General features: G+C 33.4%; 1 protein-coding gene across 3 annotated transcripts in view; it reads left to right on the forward strand.

Annotated features, from left to right (window-relative positions):
* The window catches only part of LOC145259166 (uncharacterized), a 621,516-nt gene that overhangs the window by 128,407 nt on the left and 466,418 nt on the right, over positions 1–26,691 (forward strand). Inside the window, exon 1 of one of the 3 annotated variants that reach the window (XM_080116898.1) lies at positions 13,198–13,285. The exons of the other annotated variants lie outside the window; for them this stretch is intronic. The gene's annotated coding sequence lies outside the window, so the exon portion shown is untranslated. Of the gene's footprint in view, positions 1–13,197; positions 13,286–26,691 lie in introns of those variants that run through there. 3 annotated transcript variants of the gene reach the window in all.

Below are 26,691 nucleotides of genomic sequence, written 5' to 3' on the forward strand. Positions count from 1 at the left end.
GTGTGAGTATGTGTGTTTGTATGTCTGCCAAAAACTTTCGATATGGGCCACGGATTTTCACGAGTTTGGTATCATTTTGAAGCTCCACATCTTGGACGACAAGTATCGGAAAATTGGGCAAAAACATTCATTCCTTCATCCTTAACGGCTCTCTTTTTTTACAAGGAGGGGTGAAAAAAAATTGTATCTTGATGACAAGATTGCTTACGCATGTGTCATTACGCGCAAAAGACGTTGTACATTGAATTCGTTTTAAATCTTATAAAAACCGGCCTACTTTCATCCATGCGTCTGTAGCGCAATGGGTTAAGCGACAGCGTCGTTATCTAAAGATTTAAGGTTCGATCCCAGTTATTAGATATACTTTTTTTCTCGATTTTTAAACATTTAATATTGAAACGAGGTTATTTATACAATTTTTTTTTCGCTGTTTTTTTTTTTTACTTTTTTGGGTTTTTGTTTATCTAATTGTTTTAAAGAAGTTTTACGTCCGTTCGCTGTTTTGTTTTTTCCGATTTTTTAAAAAGGTTGAAACAGGGTTATTAATTCGCTTATTCTTTACCCCCCCCCCCTTACATACACACCTCCAAACACCCGGGCAACGCCGTCCTTTTTTTTGGGGGGGGGGAGGGGGTTTGTTTTTCCGATTTAAAAAAAAAGTTTTACGTTCGTTGGCTGTTTTTTTTTTGTTTGTGTTTTTCCGATTTTTTAAGAGGTTCTTCACCCCCCCCCCTACACACACCTCCAAACACCCGGGCAACGCCATCCTTTTTTTTTGGGGGGGGGTGTTTTTCCGATTGTTTTAAAGAAGTTTTACGTTCGTTGGCTGTTTTTTTTTGTTTGGGTTTTTCCGTTTTTTAAGAAGTTCTTCCTCCCTGCCCTTACACATACATTCCTAAACACCCGGGCAACGCCGGGTACCCCCCGCTAGTTTATTATATAAAGGATTGTTGTGTGTGTATGTATGCCCAACTTAAAATAAAAAAACTACAAAACAAAAATCCACAAAGTTGATTATTCTTGATTAACATTATCCCAGATGAATAATAACTAAAATTTAGAGAAAAGTATTCATTCTGTGGGGGTCAACTGGGCCAGGTTTCATCAGGAGTGGGGTCGGTTTTCCAGTGTTATTATGTAAATGTGACGCATTACTTGAGGAATGTATTATATAAAGGAGGTTGCGTGTATGTCCAGCTAAAGAGAAATGAGCTGGGTCGAGGAGAAAAAGGGGATTTTGGAGAAAAAATAGAGAGACGAATAGAGAGAGGTAGTGAGATAGAAGCTTAAATAGAAATAGGATACGTTTGCTCCAGACAATGGCTGGTAGCCCCGTAAGTTATATATATTTTATTTCTTTAATATATTTAGGCAAACAAACATGAATCAGCTCGGCTTTAGTATAATAATAGATAAGTTTTAAGCTGAAATTCTTAAGAGTGTGGACATATTTCCAGGGTTGCGGAGTCAGATGGTAAAACTCCGACTCCTAGAATTACTAGGATGCCGACTCCGACTCCTTTAATATCTTCAACTCCGACTCCCGACTCCTTGACCCTATGTGAAAATCTATTTTGCAGATCCATATACCAGCCTCCCTAATTACTTTTCATGTATATCATTTTTTACGTTTAACATTCACTTGCATGATAAATATACTCACATATACACTCAAGCAGCTTTATAGAATAAGTTTAGATAACAAAGGGATAAAAAGTTTACAATTAAATTTTATTATGCTATCAGTTCAAAATAGAATACAATATTTAGGGATAGGGAAACCTCTTTAGGCCATGGCATTTCGAAGCCAAACGCTTCTCATCAGAAGAGGGGGATAAAGACATTATACAGAATAATATTTTAAACGATAATATTGCCTTCATGGAATGAGGATCAATGGTAAAACAGGAAAAGGCCATAAAGGGCTATAGTAGCATGGATTGCTTATTATTGAAATATCATATACATATATATATATATATATATATATACATACATACACACATATATATATATACATACATACACATATATATATATACATACATACATACATACATACACATATATATATATACATACATACACACATATATATATATATACATACATACATACATACACATATATATATATATACATATATACATACACATACATATACATACATACATACATACACACACATATATATATATACACATACACACATATATATATACATACACATACATATATATACATACACATACATGTACATATACATACACACACATATATATACATATATGTATATATATACACACACTCATATATATACATATATATATATAGATATATACATACACATACATATATATATATATATATATATATATACACATACATGTACATACATATATATATATATATGTATGTGTATATATATATATATAAAATACACAATGGTATTATTTACGCTCATGATCATTTACCAGTCTATCAGCATATTCAAATCTGTCATAGCAGAGTTGCACTTCAAGCTATATATTTTCTTTTTCCTTTGCCCCTTCTCCTCTCCCGAAAAACTCATATGTTATTGCATTTGTCCATTCTCATAAATCTTCTATCACAATATTAGGAAAAAAAATCAATCTATAAAAATGTCTTATTTGTAAACATAAAAAATAGGTTTTATTTATAGTTATAGAATTGAAAGTTGCAAATAAGAATTTAATAATTTACTCTCAAAAACAAGATCGCTTCAGTGAGCTTCTCTTTCATTGCAGCCCTTTGGTCTGTCCTGATTAGCCTTAGCGCTGAAAACAAACGTTCAACACTCACTTGTGTTGGAGGAAGTGCTGCTGCCAACATTGCAGATTCTTTCACTATCGCAGAGTATTGCTTTATAGCTTCATGAACATTTAACTTAGACTTTCTATCTAGTTGTTCTACTTGCTCTAATGCAGCATGAAAGTCTAACTTGAAACTTGCTAAGGCTTCACTGAAGATAGCATTTTAGTTGTTTCCTGTAGCTTACGCCTCTTTGACCTTGCTTTATGATCTTCTTGATCCGAAAGCTTTTCAAAATCCTCTTCATCGCAGGTTCCCTCTGAGTCTGTGTCTGGATCTTCAGTAGATGCCTTTGAATTTAAGCCAACATCCTCACAGCAAGATCACAAAGTGCCGATTTCGCTTTATCTTTCTGAGTGTCAGCTAACAACACTATTCATTGGGTCTACATATACTCCAGGATTTTCACTACATTAAAAACCGACCTTTGCCATCGTAGGAAATATTTTTTGTTCACAGGTGGAAAACTTTCTGTTGTTAATGTTTGCTAAAAAATAAACGCAATAAACTTTGCTGTAGTGTTAACATATGCTGCATTTTAAAAAAGGTGGTTCACGCTGACAATTAAATCGAATAATAAACGTTGAAAAAATTAATAAAAATAAGTAAAATTATGAATGTTGGCTTTGGGTGGGGGGCAAGTAAGTAAGAACAACAGTCATTTGTTAAAGTGTAAAATAATTAACAGTCGAAAAATTGTAAACAATAACAAAAATCAACAAATACCTGATACCAAATGCAGTAAAATTCAAGTATCTTTTATACGTGCTTAATTTTATTTTTATTTCATTTCTTTTAGTTGTCTTTACAACAATTAGCTGATTGCTTGTCGTGTAACCATTGGGGACTTCATTCTTGGAAATTTGTATTAAAAAATCTATGATTATCACTAACTTTACATTTGGGAATGCAACTCGAACTTAGTGTTAGTGGTAGAATAAGTCATTTGTTTACAACCTTTGAGAAATTAAGCCCGTTAAGCGATTGTTTTAGCATGTTAAAAGTATACAGGTTGGTAGATAATTAAATGCTACTGTGTTTGGTACAAGGTTTTTTTTTTTTTTTTTTGCTGTTATTTTTGCTTTTTACAATTTTCAACTGTTACCTTTTTTACACTTTAACCAAGTGAATAAATACTTCTAAATTAAAGGGGATGCTTGGATCGTATTTTAAACTACAGAGTTTAAACGCGGGGGTGGGGGAGCGATTTTATAGCGAGTTTTAAGAATGGTTAGGCGGAAAAAAATGGGGAAAAATAAAACAAATAGTCAATAAATTATTGTTACCAAAGGCAATAAATGCTACTTTTCTACCTACATGAATTAGTTTATGTTTTAAAGTGTTTTCAAGCACTTTTCTTTCTTTTGTCATTTAAAATTGTGGGTGTGTGGATGCCAAATATCTCCAGATTTTCTAGAAAAAAACCGCTAGCCACTAGATCAAAATTTTCCTTGCTAGATTGCAAACGAAATTTCCAGATCTAGCAGAAAACCGCTAAATTGGCATCTGTTTCATAATATTCCTTTTGCGTAGGTCCGAATCACTACTTGAGTGCATGGCTATCTACCTTGCTTTAATTTGCAAGTTATATAGAGCATAAAACAAGTACTAATTATCTTATATATGTTTATGCCATCATTACGCTATTACTCTAACTAGACTAGTATTTTTCATAACCTTTTTACCTTATCTTTGGGACCTATTTTATGGAGACAGATTTTAGCTAGGATCTATTTGGCTTTGATATTTGGCATTGTGTGATGCAAATGGCCAAAATACCAAAGTCCGTCTATTCTATGAAAAGATGTATCTGCTGGCAGTCATACCTTGTCTAATTTTACAGGCTGACATTGTTTGATAATACCATTATCTTAGCAGTATCATAAATTATTTCACAATTTAAAGTCATTTCCTCAAATATTGACAATATTAAAGGGAAAAATATATTATGTGGTCACCTTTTTCTGGTAATTTGCAACTCTCCACCCTAGTCCTGTTACTATTCCAACATCGACCTACCCTAACCAGTATATCACTATTTGTCTTTACCAAAGTCACATTACACAATGTACAAGATTTGGCCAAGATATTTTTTTTTTTACTATTATGGTTATGGGTTAATGCATAAATATCTGGTATACTTAGGTCTAATTTGCAATTGTCTTTATAACATAAGGGTTTTTAATTAGATTAAGATGCTTCGTAAATTTCTTTACTCTGATTCCTATTTTTCATCGGTTCACTTGTAGGTTTATTATATTCATTAGTAACCCCTGTTTTCAATTTCGTTATTTCAAACCACTAAATTTGATAAATGTATGATTTTCATATTCTGAAGTAGCTTTATCATAATCTAGCATATTTCTATTAACGAAAAATGTGATAAACTACCGAAAATGAAGGAAAAGAAAAATCACTGGGATACACTGTTTCAGCCATAATCAGCTATTTTTGTTTAGATTAGTTAATCATATACAATGTTGTCACATGGTGGCAGCACAAATTGATTTATGCCCATTTTTTGGGATAAGATTATAATTCCGGATCGATCCTGGACTAATCAAATTGCCAAATTCCATTCAGAAACTGGATAACTTTCGGATTACAATCTGATTGTTATCCACAGTGATCTCACTCAAAGACAGAATTTTCATTGATCATGTGTGACGTCACAACCAAAGCGAAAAAAGCTGTCCAGACAAGATTTGCAGTGATCCGATAAACTGAAATATCTTGATGAAGTAGAAGCATTACAGGACAGTACAAAATACGATAACTCTCAAAAAATAAGAACAAGACATTACAAAAACTGCTAAATTGTGCAACTGGTAAAACCAAACAGGAAAACCATTTTAAAAAAATTTTGTACTTGAAATCACTGTCCAGAAAAACTTTCAGTTTTTATGTTGAGAAATTGTTCGATAAATTGCGACTATATGTGAACCTAAAATTCATTCTTCATCAGTCATAATCTTGTTCATCATTTTTGGACTTGTGCCACCATTACATATATATTTTTATTTTTCTGGTTTAGATAATGCATATTTTATTGAGATAAATTACTAATTAGATATCAGACAAGTAATTTAAATGCTTAAAAAATTAAATATTGACAACAATCATCAACCATTATGACAACCAGTTTCTACTGGAAGTATTTTTATATCGATCCCAAGAATAAGAATAAATCTGTTTCTAACTTATCAAAGGGTGGCAAATCAGCAAAAACTTTTACAACTAATATGTTAAACCATCTTAGAAAAATTCACTCAGAAGAAGCAAAAACTGTGGATGAGAAAAGGAAACCCAATAAATGTTCAGGCACATATATTTCAGTATAACCCTATGTCTTCTGGGCTGCATCCATCGCAATCCTGGTTCATGAGACCACAATTGTGTTTGTCAATCCCGGTTCACAGGATCATAGATGCAACCCAGCAGGGTTACACTCTTAACTGTCGAGTAGTGGACCCACTTCACTGGAAAATACTGTTCTGATACTCTGGCTATGCAAAATGTGCACGACCCTAAGCCTGTGACAACTCTTATCTTCAGCTGGCCATTCGTCAGATGCTGCGGTTGAGTTCATCCTTCATAGATGCTCTGGTGAAGGGGTTGTATGCTGCTCTTCTTAGCTGCAACTTGGTGTCGGTGCTGTAATAAACCGCATTTCAAGTCAATAATTCAATAACTCTGAGATCATTTCTTATGAACAAAAATAATTATTTTAAAAATTTTCATGGTAACTTTGTACAAGGAAAGCTAAATTCTTTGGATTGTTAATAGCTTTCTGATACAGGTTGATACAACTTAAGTTCATTTAGACAATTTCTCAGCTAGGAACAAGAGCCCAAGTGCGATGCGTTCTCTTCAATGCCAACCAGCCAAATCCCTTATTTCTAAAAACAATAGTTTTTATCAAACAAAATTTCCAGCCACCTACCTTTTGAGATCATTCTGTTTTCCTCTCTAGAGATTACTCTTTCTTTTCTCTATTCCATTATTTTATATTCTTTTTCTTTTCTTGTGAATCTCTTCTTTCTCTTTTGTAACCATATCTCTCTTTAATTCTCTTTTTCCCCTTTTCTTTCTTTCTCTTCAACTCAAATCAGTTTTCTCTTAAACAAACTGTATTATCTTTCGGGTTTAATTCCTATTACTTACACGGGGGGGGGCGGGGTCTGATACTTAAATATGACAGGTGGGCCTATGACAATATTTCCTAGATAATAGAGTAGACATCTTGTTGCTATTTCAACTTCACTTCTGTTTTCTGTTTATCATATCGGCAATAAAAACATATTCCAGACTTTGGAGAAAAGAATGAATTCCTTAAATCCCATGTCAAACACCTCACCTAACTCTTAGCCTGTAAGCAAGGTGAACCGGTATTACCTGGGAATGCAACATCGTTACAACTGCCCTTTTTTTTTTTTGTCAATTAATTGACACCTAAGTATCCTGCATCAAAACGCCAACCCAAAATTTAGTAAGTTCACAATCAAAATCAATGAAAGTTAACTGACAAAACTTCTCCATTTAACATGCAAAAATGTTCTTGTCTAATGGTTCTGGTTATACCAGCATATATACTTGGATGTAGTTTTATACGTGCATATCTATTTGTACGTAGTTCATAGTTCCTATCATCAGAGAAAATGGTAACATTCAATAATAAAACATGCACTCATACAATTGTAAACTTCAACAGTTCATAAATGAGGGAGTTTATATTCGCCTACACATGCATATTTTTTTTTTCCGAGTGATAAACTCCTTTTTTTTTTTTTTTCTTTTTTTTTTTCGTTTTACTAGTCCCTTTAATCCTATAGGGCCTGAACATATTAATACTTATTAGTACATACTAATAAAAATTCTGAAATTTGAAATTATAGATTTTATTGGATCCAGAATCATGAATCTGAACAAAAAAGTGAATTCATTTAAAAACTTGGAAGTTATGAAATGTGCCATATCTGTCCCCTTGGGCTCTAATCTTCCCGATTAGGATTGTGCCATATATGACACAGGCGGCCCTAGAGGGTTAAGGGGACTAAACTATGTACATGCAAAACAGTTTTTCCCCCCTTTTTCTCTTACTTTTATTTTCAGTCCTTCTCTACAACTGCAACCCATTAAGCCATGTGCATATAAAACATTTTTTTTTTTTCATTTTTAAAAAAATTTTTCTTTCTTTTTTCTTTCTTTTTTCTTTTTTTCTCTTTATTTTCGATCCTTCTCTATGACTTAATCTATGTGCATGCAATTGAGGAAAGATAACTATGTTCAGTTCGCTATCAAAGGAGGGCTCATATGCCCTTTAAACTACTTGTTCATTTTCTCTTTCTCACGGATAAAAACAATTAGAAAAATATGTGCTTTTGATATTTGCTTTTTCATTGTTTTTTTTTTATTTTCTTTAATCACGGATTAGGGACAGATTTGGGGTCCCTGCTGTGACCTTGGGTTTTGTTGATGGTTGCAGTTCATGCATGCTATCCAGGTTTCGGTGGAGGGCACTCATTGGTATCCCTGCTCTGCTCAGGTGTACCATTGTCAGTGGCTTGTGGTTACCTGATTTTTTCTTACATCTAACACTGGGGAATTCTTTCACTATTGGCTCCCACGACCTTATCCAGCTATCCGCTATTTAAAAAAAAAAACAATCTCGAAATTTTTTGCAACTCGTTGAGTAAAAGGAAAGGTCAAATCCTATCCACAAATCCATTTTTTTCTCATATTTTTCTTTTTTTCAAATTTAGTCAGTCCTCAACTAAACCGTTTCTTTTCAGTCAGAATTCTCAACGACCACAGCAATCGGCAAAAGTTTCCAGACACACCACTCAAACACACACACACTTATACACATTTTCCAGTGCATCGAGCCAACCGATCGCAATAAGATCTTTTGTCTCATAATTCATACAGCTCAGAGATCTCTAGTCATCTCTAGCGTGATTAACCCTCTATAACTTGGTTGTTTTCTTTCAAACACTATCCAATTGACTGTTCATCCATGGGTTTAATTACTCCTTTCTAGGGTTACCGTCATCCTCTCAAATCACTATCTTCAAAAAAATCTCACTTAACCCTCATGTGATTGTTTGAAGTCAACAAAATGAAAAAGGATAAATGTGGTATTCTGGTGACTGAAATAACTCCAACCAAACGTGGCACAGTCAAGTCGCATTTACGTCTTTATTTATTTATCTCTACTTGCTCAATGAAAATCCATTCATCTGCTTTACAAAAATTCAAATTATCATCAATATCGTTGGTTTTAAATCCGAGCAATGTGTTACGAACATAAACATTAGCTATACTATATTACAAAAATATCTAAAAACCAAGAATGCAATATTTATAAACATTATAAAACTCAAATTTTTTTCTTTTCTTTATGCAATTTTTCAACCTATCTCTTCTTTCACTCAATCCTTTACACAAATGGAAAGAACTCACATCCTCAGTTCATGCACATCTCTTGGCACCGAGGCACATCTCCCAATAATATTTCATGCTTCCACAATTTCAGAACCATCTCAACGAACTGCCAGCCTGCAGAACACCCCTGCTTCTATTGCATAACCATCATCTGCTAACCCGCAAAATATCTCCGTTTACATCCCACAAATGCTACCCTTGCAGAGTTTCACAACAGTCCCAAATATAAAAAAAAACAAGGAAGGGGCATATTATTCTCTCTGAATACCCTGGTGTGAAGAAACCAAGTCTCTACCACAGCTCATATGTTCTCCAAATCTAACTTGCACAAGGTCACACTTTCTATGCAACTTTAATAAACTCTTTGATACCCAAACTTTTTTATCCCTTAACTTGTCTCACCCTTTGGCCGAGGACAAGGAGCAGCACCTACTCTTATACCAAACTTAACACAAGAGAAGGAAAAATCCTCCCCAACCGAGGCAATTCCTTTTTCAGTCCCTTAATGTGTCCCGGCAGCGCCATTTTGGCCAGGAACCAAGTGTAACAACTGCTCCAACATTACACTCAACATATTCAATCACAAATAACAGAAATATAGTCTCTCACTTGAAATGCTAGCAATGAACAAATTAAAAGAAATACACAATCAGCTTAATTTGGAAAAACATCAACTCGCTCAAGATGTGCCCACACGGTGGAACTCAACAGCATATACTGAAAAAGAATTTAGAACAATAAAAAGCTTTTGTAATGTATGCTGTAGATAAGATTCCTACCTTAGCAACTTACCAATGGGGACTTATTAAAAAGATTGGCTAGTTACTGAGTCCATTTGAAGAAATCGCCAAAGAAGCAAGTAACCAAACTTTAACTATATCAATGATAATACCTACAATTTTAGCTCTGAGGTTGTTTGTCAAAAACTGTCTAACCTAATTCTGATATTTCTGACTATTTTTTTTTTTAAATTTGTTTAAGTAGAAATTGCATTTTGTATTTTGTAATTTCATTTAGTAAAGCGAAAAAGCAAGAATCCATAATAGCAGCCAAACACTTGACAAATGTCAAGTTAAATTGACAGTTACAGTGTTAATGTGTTAAAACTATCTGAAGAGTCATTTGGTATTGATGAAATAGTTTAAATCTAATAGGAAAGAAAAAAAGTAATTAATCAATTGATTAATTGGTTACTTGACAGATTACCGATTAATCGGCAAAATACCTGACGGTCAATGCACCCACATAGTTAATGGTGTGTCCTAAATCAGTTTTAAGTAATAGTATTCTATACGGCCTAATCATGTTGACACACCGGTTTTCATTAGATTACTAAAGTTAAGCAACATAGAGCCTAGTCAGTATAAGATGGGTGATCAATTTGGGAATTCCAGGTGCTGCATGTAGGAGGATGTCAACACTTCTCTGCAAGAGCTGCAACAATCTAACATTGGTATCTCCTCTAACAGCAATATATATACAACTGGGGACTGTGGGTAAAACTCACCTAGGGTTAGTGCCGCAGTTTCATTTCATTCTAGGAGTTGGTTGTTCAATTTTTACTACAACTAAGAATAACATAAAATTTGTATTATATTTGGACTACTATTATTATTTTGAGTGTTATCTTCACTGTTTCGGCTCATGTAACTTCCAAGCTTCTTCAGGTATCTCTTGTTCAAACAAGAATCTTTCTGTGGAACTTGGGAATCTTGTTTGAGTGCAATTTTTGCAAGCTGTTTGGTTAAGGAGTAAGTCAAGCTTAACGTTAGGTTATGAGAGAAGAATGAAAGCATTTCCGATACTCTTGCAGCATGGGAAAGACGATTCAGTCTTAAGTAAGGTGGAGTTTAGATTTTTCAATTGTTTTGGAAGTTGGTGTTATTTTTTGAATCAGATTTGAATTTTTTGTGCTCATAAGTTGGTGGATAAAGAGTTATAAGTTATGACTTTTATCAATCATGTTGGCATTATTTGTGCTGGTGAGGTTCTTCTGAGGGGAAATGTTTGTAATGTTAGTCTGTTTTTGTTGTGAATATTAAGTTTTGCATTTGGCATTGTGAGTAAAAAAAATGAGAATATTTTAAGGATCTGTATGTGCTTATATTTATGCAAAAAGAACAAGCCTATGATCATTCCAGATTTTTTTTTTGTAGTGGGAGTAGTAGTGTGTATGATTATTTTTATTAGTTTTTTTTTTTTTTTATAGAAAGAGTATTTAAAGCTACTTGAGCCATTGTCTGTGTTTTTCTTGGATTTTTAGAAAACAGCCTCTTCAAATCTGTCCTACCTTCAAACTTCCACTACTTTAAATATATCAATGACACAGTTCATATCTACTCAGATCACATTAACCTCCCTGACGTTGTCGACAAACTCAATAGAATTAAACACGCTATTTCTTTTACCTGGCCTGAGATCTAGAAACAAAACATGTCCTTAATTGTTTTTTTTTTTTTTATATTATTCTAAAATGCAAAATTCCCCGAATTTCAATTTCTTGCTCTCTTAAGCTTAAGCTTTAAATTTTAAACATTTATTAGAATGAAAGTGATGGAAATGAATTTTGATCAAAATTTGAATAAAGTTTAGTATCATTATATTTTGATTTTAATCTTTGTAAATGAACATAAAAATGGCGCAAGACTGTTCTGTTTGGGGAAATTAATTTTACATGCTTTGGGATGGATATTCTTCCAGTGTGTGTGTGTGGGGGTGTATATATATATATATATATATATATATATATATATATATATATATATTAATCATGCCCTTGCCTTAAATAAAAAGAAAACGTCCAGATGTACTTTTCTCTCTTCTGATTTTCTTTGTTTAGCAAATGAGCCTCATTATTATTGTTTTTTTCATTTTTGTCTACTTTTTTACTTAATTCACAGATAATTCTCTCACAACGTATTCTGCTTCTCCAATGAACCATAAAATATCAACTTCATTTATTTCTATTAATTCTTTTTAAAATCTAAAATCTTCCACTTCATTTACTTTTTCTCAGATTGAATCCCAAACTAAGAGAAAATTTCTTCATTCCTTTTTTCTTCCCCTTTTTATTTCAAATATTGATTTGCCAACCATATTCCTTTTTCTTATTCTCGAATTTAGAAACCAAACTCAAGATGTCAGTTAATCTTGTGAATCTAAAAAAAGAAGTAGCAAAAATAAATAATACAAAAAATAAAATTGAATCCGGTCAGGATCTCCTTCTGATTCAAGCACTTTTGTTTCCCCTTCTACTATTGTAAAAATGTATGTTTAAATCCAGCAAAGATTTCTTTAATGGCGCATATAGATTTAGATTTCATGCAGACAACAAAGGAAGCTTTTGTCTGAATTGTATGCAACAATATTTTGGATTCTTTTTTTTTTCTTTTTTCTTTTATTGTTATTAATAATAATAATAATAATAATAATAATAATAATCATCATCTTTGTATATTAGTGCTTGCCCATATCTTGCAAAAATGACGACATTGCTTCCCAAGTTATCTACAACTTATATAAGTCATATTTAAATTAAAAACAATACTTATATCAATCAACTACTGCTTGTTTTAGCTTGAGTATATACTGAACTAAAAGAATACCCATCCCAGCTACATGAGTGACCTGTTGCCTCTGATAGCATCACAAGTTATCCTTCTCTACATTCGGGGTAAGCTGTATAGTAGTTGTGTTAGGAGTGTCATGTTATGTGACAGTGGATGCTGGATCTTCATCTAGCCCTTCTTTTTGCCCGTCTGCAGTGCAATGACCAAATCAAATAATCAAATACATCAGGATTTGCTGAAAGCACTACGTTTATCCAGCATATAGATTCTTAAGGTTTGTCTGATATGGTCATGTGGAGTGTTCATCCCCCTGAATAAACAACTGTACAAGTATGGATACCTTAAATTTCAGGAAGATTGGTCGACCAAGGAACACTTGGAATCAAGTGATTAGAATGGAATCTGGAGACAGTTGACCCACTGAAGCATGAGAATCGCAGGTGAGCTCTTTTATCAGAAACCATCTTACACCTGAACAGGAGAAAAGTGACATTCAATAAATAGAAGAACAACAGTTTTGCACTACTTTTATCTCCTCTTAAAAGCTACTAAACTTTATGTCTAGGATCTTTGTTCGAAATTTGACCAAAATCTATTGTATTATTATGATTCTGAAAAATATCTCAAATTTAAGCTTAAAGGGACTTCAGAAGAAATTAAAATTCAGAAAATTTTACTTAATTGGTGTTCAATGACTGTGGATCAAATTTAATGCAAATCTGAAATATTTTTGAAAACTTGAAAATACTCAAAGCAACTGAAATTTGGTGAATATATTCGTCAAATTTAATTGATATTAATACCATTGTTAAACATTTCACTAAAATCAGAGGTATCTGAATTTCATGAAGGGCTTCCTCTTCTTTTTTGTACCAGCTTTGCATAAAACTAAAGTAAAGTAAATATAGTTCAGATTACTCACCCTTATGCATAGCAACTGTGTTCCAAAATTCATGAGAATCAGTTAATTAGTTTAGGAATGAATCCTGTATTTACAAATTAACAAACATATTCAGGAGAAATTACTTCATGTTGGGTTTCTTTAAAATTCTAACTCGTCACTCAATAAGTCTTGTCCTTAACTAATAAAACAGATTTTTTTTAGACAAAATTTGACTTTATTTATCAACATAGTTTCTTTCTAGAGTGATACAATTATTCTAATGCTTTAACAATTTTGATGTATTTTTTAAATTTATTATTATTTATTTATTTTTTTAGAACGATTTATTATCGGCCTCAAATACTGCTCAGTTTCTATCATTTCTTCATTGGTGCCAAATCTCTTTCCCTGGAGAATTCTTTTGAGGTTTCCAAACAGCCACTAATCGCTGAGGAAAGATCTGGAGAATACTCATGCACACAAAGAAGCACATAGACATTTTTTGCTATTTAATGGGTGTTTGAAATAAATTTAACGTTTTTTATCCATATCAACCAATAACCTTGCTTTGATTAGAAACAAGACCTTACCTCAAAAGTGTCAGACGTTGCAAGTAAATGATGTATTACTACTTAGTTGTGTTAAAGTATTGTTTAAGATCTTTAAAGCTGAGAGATTTGCTATGAATTCTTGCCTACACACCTCTTCTCTTTTACGAGTGTTAACACCTGCATGTGGCTCCTAATTTCACTTTTTACAACCGTACTTCAAATTTCCCCATTTAGTTCTAGTAAATATTTTGTTTATGATCACTTTATGCATTAGTGTTATATGACACACATGTAACTTTTGCCATTGGAATTTGGAGGAGACTTAATCTGTTTGAACTACTTAGGACTGACTACATAAGTTTCATTTTACATACTTTTCATCCAGATCTGCTAGATTTCAAACCATATAGATTTTGCATCAGGATATGTTGGAGGTATGATGCGTTGGAGGTATGATGCGTTGGAGTTGCTTATGAATTACTTCCCTTATTAAAGAAATAATTATTTTGCATTTCTGGCATTTTCATTTTTTTTTTCATAGATCATACAATCTAGGATAATATTTGTAGAATGAAATTGACGCCAGCTAAGCTCCAAATAGGTGATAGAAAAATTCTTGCTTGAATAAAGCAATATTTATATTGTCGATTATGGACTAACAACAGCCAATCAGAGCCAAGCATAATGAAACCTCCCAGTTAACTTTCCAAGCTTACATCTTAGGTTTTTAGTCCACTCAACTGATTATATTGCTTACCACTGATTATTGTTACTTAATTCAATGTTAATCCTGATTACTCATTTAATATCTTTCCCGCGGTAACCATCTTTCCAGTCATCATAATAGAATGTAAATGGTGGCGCGATATGTTCTTCTCATTTGATTTGGTTTTATAATCTGTTTTTAATTTGTAAATTTGCCCTCGAATGACCCCAAGTAATAAACTGAATGCTTCTACTTGGATGAATAATCAATCTAAAAATGATTTGTTTTTGTTGATTTTCTCATGTTTCAAATCCTTATAGTCTATTCGTTTGTGGGCTGCTAATTTCCTTCGACTTTTAGTGAACATTTCCCTTGAGACATGGCCATCTGGAATGGCTGCAGTAACAAGCACATGTTTAAGAATAGGCAAAGAAGAAATACAAAATGATTGTTTCCTTAAGAAGAAGATTCGGTCTCTGCAGAATATGGAAGGTGAATTACTGTCTTATCTTTCTTAAACTTAAACAAATGTGCATCCTTATCGTTCGAGTAAATGTTGGGGAGGGAAGAAACAAAAATCTGATCAGATTAATTTATCTCTGACAGAAAACATGAAGATACATATTTCTTCTCCAGAGACATTTTATTCGTTATTCTCTTTAGAAAGCAATGTTTTTCCTTCTTTTATCATTTTTCTGTCTTCCAACTTAGTCCTTGCCATTTGTCTTTCTGTTCAAAGTGCAAACTTTAGCATAGCTTCCATACAGTCTTGTTCATTTGGGACTAGTTTGCTGCATTCATTCATATGATTTATTGTTTCTTCTCTTTATTTAGAGTCTTCATATACTGTTTTCCTAGGTTTTGTCTAGCTGAACTGTTATTCCAAAAAGAAAACTGATAGAACTCCTCTCTATTAACACCATAATTCGCACCAGCAAATCTCTGTAACCCCCCCCTCCCCTCCAAAAAAAAAACTGACAGAACTTCTAACGCCATAATTCACAACAACTCTCGACTATCAAACACTCAGTTTTCTATCCTCCCCAATTCATCTCTCTTAAAGCAGCTCATATTAATGCCACATATAAAAAGAATCCAAGTTCTTTTTACTTTTTCCCTTTCCTCGATTCCCACATCTGACAGGCCAAACAAATGCGCTGCCATTTGTGTGAATATTTTCTTCTAGTACATGAATGAAATATATAAAATATGTTTTGTTCTTACTGCATTGTTTTGTGCTGCTATCAATAGTGACTTTGTTTCTCAGTTAAATGTTCTCTTCATGGCCATAGTTTGTGTGTCTTTATTCATCTCTTCTTTGATCAATTTTATGAGTCACAAGTATCAGGTTAGCCAAGTGCCCTGATGTCTTTTTTTTTCTGATGTCGATCTTTTTCATCTTTACAACTACACATTTCAAATTCAATTTGAATGTCCTAGCTGGAGATTCTAATTGTATTATTAGATTTTCTAGTTCCTATTTGTTTTAGTTTTCAGGTTATCCATGACGTGATTTCTTTTTTCTTTTGTGTCATTGCACTATGTGTGAGTATTTATTAAGTGGCATCATGGTTATGATGAAGAATAGTAGTGGTAGCTTTGGTGCGTATGATGTGTCGGACTTCTACATGTGGGTTTTCACAAAGGAGGGGCCATAATATTTTGTTATCTTTCCTTTGATTTGCATTAGTTTCAGCTCTGAGAATCATTCACTTTTAAGGATGTGTCTGGCATGATCTGCAATTCTTTGTTTTATTGCATGATTGTTACTAGACATGCCCCATAAATCGTTCACGTGATTCGTATGGGTTGCTTTTGTCATAGCATTTCATCACTAGATGTATCAGAATTTTTTGGGAATTTTTGACACCCCTAACACAAAACTGCAAATAAAATAATTTCTCTATCTATTTCTCTTTTTAAAGTGGGTTGTTTATTTTCTTTATGGAATATACTTCCAAAATAAACTATTAAAGTTGTTTAAAAAATAATAGAAATATTATTTTTTAATTTTTAAAAAACAGTGTTTACAAAGTGCCTGCGCGCGTTCATGCAGCCATTTTGTTTACGTAATGAAATCAATTGAATTTTACGAGTTAAATTTTTTTCAATTTTTAAATTTTAAAAATCTATCAAAATCTTTCTATTTGTTCAATTTTTAAGATATTTTGAGGTTCATTATGAAATTTTATGCTCTTTCCAATAAACCGAATATAATATTCTAGACAAGCGTTTTTTTTAAATTCACACCCCCATTTTGAAATGTCTAATAAAATGTATATAATTAATTTTCTCACTTCAAATTTATATATCACAAATTGAAGATAAATAAAATAAGCTAATTTAAAACAAAAAAGAACAGTTATTTGCAAATTTACCTTAAAAACCACGTTGGATTTTTTTGTTTTTTTTAAGTGAAACCTTATAATCTTGTTATATTGTTCAGAAAATTTTGTAGAATTACGACAGTTTTTTTCTATTTCATTCAATGTTTTTTTTTTTTTTTTTTTTTTTTTTTTTTTTTTTTTTTTTTAGATATTTAAAAAAAAATTCACTCGATAAAGAAGAAATAGAATATATTAAATCAAAAACTCATGTATTTCTTTAAGAGAATAAAAAAAATCAAAAATCGGTAGTTTTTTTTGTTTTTTTTTTAACGGCAAAAACTGATAAAGTGGAATGGGATCATTTTTCAACTATGGTGGGCCATATTTATTAACTTTTGTTTACAGCCAGCAATAGAAAGGGGGATTAATTCTGGCGCTTAAGGCCACCAAAGTTCTCAACTTGAAAAAAAGGCAGCGTTTGTCTCCCTTTATTCCAGTTGTGAAACATCTCATGTTGCTGTATTTTTTAATATTCGCTTAAAAAAGTATTTTATTTAAAAAGGACATGGAATATAAATATGGATAAATTCTTAACAATGAAGAATGAAAGTACCTATTGGATAGTATTTTTTATAGGTAAGTGATTTTTTGGAATTTATGTATATTTTTATATTCGAAGTAAGTTAAAATTTGGTGATTTTCTTTAAATCTTTTTTAAAGAAAACCGATTTAAAAAAACAAATATTGCATAATTTGCTATTAAACCTGTTATTTTTGTAAAATTGGTCTTTACTCCTTTAATTGAAAAAAATTAGGGTTTGAATTATCTTTTTCAAGTAGTTATAAGCTTCGAAAGATAGGAGGTCGAATTATTCAAGTTTTTATCACGCATTTTTAATGGTGATTTCTGACACTGCTATTTCATTACTACCTTATTTTCCTCCATGATCCATTTCTTCCTCTGGGTTGTTTTTCAGCTTCTTCATTGATCATTTCTACTTATGAGTATTTGATGCATGATAATTTTCTACCTGTAATTAAAGGATCCAACATTTGCAGGATGCGTATCAGGTTTTCCATGTCAGCACCTGTCGATTAGAACACTCACACCTTCCTTCTGAATCCCACAACTTTTATTATTATATTGTGTTTGATTTACCTTCCATTCTGTTTATCTCTCACATCCGTGTCCACTATCACATAAAGAAGGATGTACAATTAAAACAAAATGAGGCATACCTAGATGATGGAAGTCACACATAGAAAGAGCAAAGAGATGAATAGACAATACGTCCAAGTCTTTATCATCTATTTGTAAATTAAAAATATTTGTTGCCTCAGTTATGACCAATCGATAAAATTCAGATGTTCTTTACTAGAAAGAATTTTGTCTACTTCTTTTCTGATCTGAATGGCATTTATTGCATTTCTTTAATGTCATATGATTTATAGGTTTGAATTCTTTTTTTTCTATTTTTTAAATGAGAAATAAAGAATAAAGTAAAAGTTGTTTTTAATTCAAAGTATTTGTTAACATAAGTTTATCTCAGTCATAGCTGATTATTCAAATTCAGATATTATTATCCTTATGAAAGAATCAGAGTTCGCATACAGAATGTAATAAACACCTTATCAAAATTGCAAAACTATCACTAAAGAAAAATGTTGTATTTCAACAATCTTACTAAACCCGAAAATTATGTTTTACATAATGTTATCGCCATTTTTTTTTTTTTGCTTTCAGTTAAAATTAACTTAGTTTAGATTTGATATATTCATCTTGTAATATCTCAGTTTGAAGAAATTAGATTTATCATGTTTTGCATTCACAGTTTTCAATTATTCAGAATATTATCACTACTACTATTACGACTACTACTACTACTACTACTACTACTACTACTAGGACTACTACTACTATTACTACGTGTATAGTGGTAGACAGTTAGTTATCCTTGGAGACTGTCTATTCAGAGGAAAAAGTGTCCTCTGTCAACATCTCATGATAAGTGGATGCCTTGCTATTGCTTAGAGTAAGTTATTGTGAAAGATGACAGAATTCTTGAACTTTGTCCTTTTCTGACTCCTAATCTATTTCTAGGATTTAGGATGACATCATCCACTTAAATCTTCAAGTGCCTTTTTTTTTTCCACAGAAAGTGCCTGCCCATTACTTACCTCAATTAACTATCCTATGTGCCATATATAAGATATACATGCGTGCAGATATGTATATATGAGTGTTCATGTCTTTCTCTTGCATCTTCATATAAAATTAAGTATGTGTATGTTTATATATTTGTATGTCCAGGATCTTCCTGAACTAATTAACTGATCATTATAAATTTTGCAATGTAACTGCCAAGCGTGATGGCAGGTAATGTGGGTCATATTTAATTTAGTTTTATGCAAAAGAGGAATAACAGGAGTAGAAGTCCTTAGTGAAAATTTAGATACTTCTGATTTTTGTGAAAGTTTAACAGTAGAAATTAAACATTAATTATTCCTTAAATTTCACTTTCTTTAGAATATTTTAATGACCACAATCTCTCATTTGAAAATTCAAATATTTCAGATTTGCATTAAATTTGATTGGTAGTCATTAGATAATAACGCTGTATTTTGATCGCAAAAATTCCTCTCTGGACCAAATTACCGTAGGTTTCCAACAACATATACCACATACAAATTTACTATGTCTTAATTATTATCCACCTTCTTATGTAACTTTAGAACGTCGTTTTATACACATTTATTCATTATGATAAAATCCTACATTGCATCCTAGGAGAAACATCATCATGATCGCCAACCTCTTTAGAAGAGTAGTTTCTATTAGTTTCAACTCCACAATTTTTGTTAAAATCACGCCTTGCATAGGTTTTCCACAACACTGATTACGAAAATCGCATTCAAACAAGAACTTATAGCATATAAAGACCTGTATCATGTACTGTAATTCACTGGCTGCCAGGTTTTTACACACGTATGATAAACAAATCTACTTCTCTCCCACTGACACTGCCACCCCCTAATTTTCTTTTTTCTTATTTACCAGTGGATATGATCACAACGATCATCACGGTTAAATTCAAGGGAATTATCCCCCCCTCCCACAAAAAAAAGGAGGGTTGTCTACTTTAAATATCGTTTTTTATGTGGGGGTGACAATACTCAAAGAAGTATAGTGAAAAAATTTGTAATTGTTTTGTTTTAAACATTAAAGAAAAAAAAAACACATAAAACTGGAATTTCCTTTAATACTATTGATGGAAGAGTTGAACAACAAACAAAACAGCTAGGACTGCTACCACTGAGTTCGATCACTCTAAACAGTCCATATACAGTGAGAATCCATAACCTCTAAAACTTCTGTTTATAGTTTCTATTATTATTCTAATGAACTATTTTTCGTACTTTTATTAATTCATACTGATTTACGCATTCTCATAATTGCTTTTTTTTACATTCCAAAAGTACCTGCATGTTATCGACCCAAACCATCACTACTTGCCAGTAAAAGCCAGATTATTTCATTTCGGCCACTGTCTCCAATGTCCACATTTGTTCAGGGAAAGCAGTGGCCATCAGCAACAACGGTAGTTTATTTTTTTGCTGATGGGGAGGGAGACTTCCACCAGGCAACGCTGATTAATGAGTCCTGCTAGTTAAGCAATGTTCTCTGAATTTCAATTTCTTCATAAAAATATGATAAAACAGTGAAGATAACAATGAAAAAAAATATTGTTGAAAAAGAATTGGATCACAGGGATTAGATAGCGATTAATTAACACCAATATGTGACAATTTTATATTTAATGTATCTTTGTGGACTCCTAATATGGTGATGTATACACTCCAATGCCCATCTAAAAAATAACAGCATATAATGGACGATTGCTGTAGACAGTACTTTTTATAGGAAAATTCATACTTTACAAACCTATCTTGCATTAACTGTTAATTACTTTCAATATGATCGTTTCTGATTGATGATTCTAGCTAAGAATAGGATAGACACTTCTCAGGGAAAAGTGATAAAGAATAACCAAAGACAGGCACTTCCACTTTTGAATGACCTTGTGCCTAATTTTTTGAAAATGTAATTTTATTATTTTTTTACAAATAAATATTTCAAAGTAAAGTAGACAATTTTAAAAAAAATTCTTATCATTCATTATTTCTCTTGCAGTCAGATGGGGATAGGTGATGCCATATTGACTTGGACTAACAGTTTTATAGGACTATTAATCAGGTCAAGAAATTTTTTTTCATTTACAATTTTAGACTTCTTTCTTCACGAGTAATAAGCAAGCTTAATCCTTCTTTTTCTTAAGCTGAAATAGGAAGAATGTTTCAATATATGCGTTTCTTGGTAAAATTTTTCTTTCTGCTGATATCTAATATGGCTTGTATATTACATCAAGTGATGCTTCTTGCTATTTCGTTAGTGTTGAATCTTTTGATGCATAGAGCAAGACAGATTCCGCAGAAAAGATGTCTGAAACAGTACAAAAACCAAAATATTGGCACCATGACATCTTGGAACATGTAGCTAATTTATGTAACATGTTTCTTGCTTGTGAGAATTGAAAAATTCTCTCTTGTCTGCTTAGAGTGCAGATTGACACATTTGGCAAGTTTTAATAAACAAAGTTTGCAAAGGTGGCCATTAAGCTATAAATATTTCACCATCAGATTTCTAAATTTTTGAGATGAGGATTGATTATTCATATTTGTATTATATATTATTGGATTATACTGTTCTCATTCTGACTGTTCACAATATTTTAGTTGATGTAACCTATTTTCTTCGGGTGTATCTTGTTGAACTCGGGGATCTGCACAGAATTTGGAAAAGAACACTTTATTAAACCACACGAATAGCATGCTTTTGCTCAGTTGGCCATGACTGATTAGAAGTCCTAAGTAATTTATATTTATATTTTTAGTGTCGCTCACACTGAAGTGAAATATATATAAAACATTGATATATAATGATAAGCAATAAGATTGTACATTTAGAAAACAAAATATGTTTAAGGCTCCTAACGTTATGATTCGTCACTCTCCCTCACTAGAATGTTGACTTCTAGTTTTTCATTGGTTGTTTACCGTCATTTTATCTGCATCATACTAATTATTACTTTTACAACTGATTTTTCTTAGTATTAAAATACACTAGTTAATATAAATCAAATGTTGATTTAACTAGCAGATGATGGGAGGGGGGCGAGTTGCAAAAACAAAAAAAGTTTTCCCATCACTGTAATGTCGCATCTCTGTGCTTGTTTTACAAGTACTTTAATCGAATATCCTCTGATAAACTCCTTGCACTTGTGCCCTTTCAACATACATACCTCTGGAAAGCAGTAAAATCTCACAACTAGATGCTGAAAAGCCTTTGACTCTAATAGTTTCTTCCCTCAGACTGCTAGACTTTGGAATTCCTTCTTTTTTTTTCCTGCTTCCCTGATTGTATTAACCTGTTAGAAATCTAATGTGAACAGACATATTGCTACTCAGTTCCCCACGGTACCCTGTTAGACACAATCCCAAATAGCAGCCCCTTATGTTTCAAGTTGCAATATGTTTCATTTATGGTTAAAAAGAGTAAAAATAGATAAAAAGTGTGATTAAAAAGTAGTACAAAGGTGGCAAAAGCCATAGAATAATGAAGACATAGCCACATTGATTCCAGTGTATTTGGAAGGGAATGCTCTATCTAGAAATGGGAGACAGATCAGACCATTGCTGAGAGTATTGAAAACCAATTAAAGAATGCATTTTTAGATAGTGCGTTTGAGGCTTATAATAAGCTCAGAAGAGTTACCTGAACCAGAGAGTTGATGAATGTATATGCGGCAGAGATAAGGTGACTAACGGGATTAGCTGGATATGTGGGATGCAGCATTGGGAAGACTGTTAAACTGGCTTTTGTAAGTGATTTCCCTGACCACAACGTCATGGAACTGCAACAACTTACTGAAATTGAAACCATGGAGATGGAGATTTTGAGGCATGCTAGAGTGCTGGCAAAACATTAACGAAACAAAATTATAGATTTACCGGTAAATGCTTCAGGTGGGGCACATTAGCATGAATTGCTCTCTGTTTCCGGGAAACAAGTAAAGGAGTGCTTTTGTGCCAGTAGTCACCCCTTTTATACTGGAGAGGCATGTGAGAGTTTGTTGCCACAGGTAGTGGTCACTATTAACAGGAAGAGGGCTTTAGCTCTTGTCGAAACTGGATGTACAACAACGCTTGTTACTACAAAATTTGCCAATACTTGGAATGGAACCAGCAACATTAGATCAGTAGATGGCAGAGAAGTGAAATGTTGTGGAGAGGCTGATGCTGAGATCGTGGTCAGTAATATGCTGCTGTGACTAAAAGTGATTGTACTGAATATGCTTATTGCAGGAATTGGCGTGGTACTGGGCCTGGATGGGATAGATTGTTTGGGAGGAGCTACCATTGCTAAAGGCCAGGTAAAGTTTGGCAATCAAAGTGCACTAAGAATGACAATAAGTGCAACCAGGAGCAATACCATCCAACCATCAAAACCCAGGCCATATCTTATTGAGGATGAGGACTTTTGAGCCTACTTTGATGGTGATAAATGAACGGCAGAGTGGCGATGGACAGGTGATTACCTGTGTTGATAAATCGGATTAGCTACTACAAAAGCATGCTAACAGGAGATATAGGGTCGCAGTTTGAGAAAGAAGTTGAGAGGTGGATAGATGAAGGAATATTGATACCGTGGTCAGGGAAGGTCAAAGGAATTTTGCCACTCATGGCCATGGTCGAACCTATTAAGAAGAAAGGCCAGTGTTGGATTTCCGGAAGTTAAACAAATATGTAGCTTGTTACACAAAAGAATAGAATCAACATGTGTGAAGAAGTCATGAGGAACTGCAGGAGAATGGAACGGGTAACTAAAATCGTGGATCTAAATTCGGCCTACCTCCAAATTCATGTAGACAAAAAACTATGACAGTAGCAATTGATAGAGTATAAAGGTAAAGTTTATTGTTTGACCAGATTAGGATTTGAACTGAATTCCGCACCGAAAATCATGACTGCAGTTCTTAAGACTGTGTTCACCAAAGATGATGCGGTGAAGAGAGGTACGTGCTTTTACATCGATAATATACTCCTGGACGAAACCGAGGTGACTATGGAGAGGGTGAAAGATCATGTCAAAAGATGGATTGACGGAAAAACTGTAAGTCATTGGAAAATGGAATGGCTTTGGGATAAAGACTACAGTGCAATAAGGCAAGAAAGTTGATTTTTGGACAAGGAAATGAGATCCCTGAAGCCAAGGATGGCCTGATCAAGAGAGAGCTTTTCTCTGTATGTAGAAAGTTGGTTGGCCATTACCCTATAGTTGAATATATATAGTGCAAATTGCATGCAGTTTTATTAAAAGGCAGACAGGTATAGACAGTTGGGAGGATGCAATTATTAAAAACGTGCTGCTCATGATACAAAAAGTCATTGCAGACATGAAAGGACAATGGTTTATAAAAAGGAGCCATGGAGGGGTAATATGGAGTGACGCTAACAGCCTGGCATTAGGGGTATTATTGGAAATAGGAGTGACTGTTGAAGATGCTGCTTGGCTACAAAAAAAGGATGATAACTCCCATATCAATGTTGCAGAACTTGATACTCTGATCAAGCACATCAATCTGGCTTTAAAATGGAGGCTACAGATTGTGGACATGAGGATAGACTCAACAACAGTGGCATCATGGATTAAATTCGTGTCTGGTAATAAGCGGACCAAGACAAAAGGAGCAGTAGAGATGCTTATTAAACGTCAACTTCGAGCTCTTGGAGACTTGATCCAAGAATTTGGACTGAAGGTAACTGTCACCTCGGTTCCATCAAAGAAATATAAAGCAGACGGGCTGAATAGAGTCGAGAAAGCCTGTTTAAGGAAAGAGAAAAACATAGCTCCAGTGTGTTGTGCAGTAGAGCATCTAAAAGACCTGCATAAGGTGCATCATTTTGGAAAGGAACGGACTTTATAGAAAGAAAAGTGAATCCATACATCACAATACAAGATGTCTAAGATATCTGCAAGATGTCCGTGGTGGAACAATGTATGGAATGTCAATTAATTGACCCTGCGTCGGCTAGACACGAAAAAGAGGAATTGCATGTTGAAGAAAATTGGCTATTGATATCACACATTATCAATGTGAACCGTATTTAAATATGATTGACTGTGGGCCTAGGAGAGTAGTGATATGGTGGAAAATCAGAAATGAAATAGGTGAAGAGAGTTGTCGAGGAGTTGTTTATGGAAAGGGGGCCAGTAGAAGAGGTGTTGGTGGATAATATGTCTTTCTGCTCGGAAGTTTTTAGAGACTTATGTGCATAGTGGAATGTTAGGCTATATTTTAGAGCTGCCTACCGCCCAATAGGAGAGGCGCTATTGTACTATAAAAGCTGTGGCATCGTGAAGCCAAATTTCACCCCAAGAAGCTGTATTTTGGTATACTATGGAACTAAAGACTGGCCAAGATGAAAAGTCAGTGCCATACTGATCTATTTTCACATGCAAATAGCGACATCCATTGGTTGTAACAGGGTGGAAAAGGCACATGAGAAAATCACGGTTAATGAAAAGGTGTGGGTGAAACCACCCAATTCTCATTGCACAACCCGCTGGGGAAGAAGTACTGTAACTGAAGTACTCTCCAAAAATAAAGTGGCAGTTAATGGAATGCTACGTCACATCTTGGGACATACGGAGAGTTTCCTTGTCAGCAAAGGAAGAGGAGGTTGACAACGTTCCTGAAGAAGAACCTATACGATGGTTGCACCACAAACAAAGATACCCAATGAATTGATATTTAATATCAAGGGGGCATGTGATTAAAAAGTAGTACAAATCTGACCTCGTACAACGTGCCGTCCGTTTCAGGAAAAAAATAAAGAAAAAAAATGGTCACTCTTGCTATTTATGGACTGGTGGTCACGTGAGTTGGGAAGTATGCAAATGAGATGCAGTCGGTTTTTCAAATAAAAAGCCTGTGTGTCAGAGAGTGGAGCCGTGTCTTTTTGGCAGAAGTAAGTTTTTGACAGATGTGCTCTAGGGTTTGATACTGAGAATTGTGAGAAGGAGAGCACAACGGTTGGAAATTCTTTCTTTGGACTTTACTTTTTAATATTACCAACATATTTAAGTGCAAAGAGTTAAAAAAAAAAAAAAAATCTTTGTCAGCCATTTGTTATGAAACAGTTATTTTAAAGGTTCTAAAGGAATGGACAACATTTGAAACATTGGATCTGTAAGCTTTAAATAATATCAAAGAGTATTTTAGAAAAGATCTAAAGTGTTCAGAGAGCATCGCCCTTT

Source organism: Euprymna scolopes, chromosome 34, assembly GCF_053919585.1.
Source record: "Euprymna scolopes isolate OS-2025 chromosome 34, ASM5391958v1, whole genome shotgun sequence".
In the NCBI taxonomy this organism is placed as follows: domain Eukaryota; kingdom Metazoa; phylum Mollusca; class Cephalopoda; order Sepiida; family Sepiolidae; genus Euprymna; species Euprymna scolopes.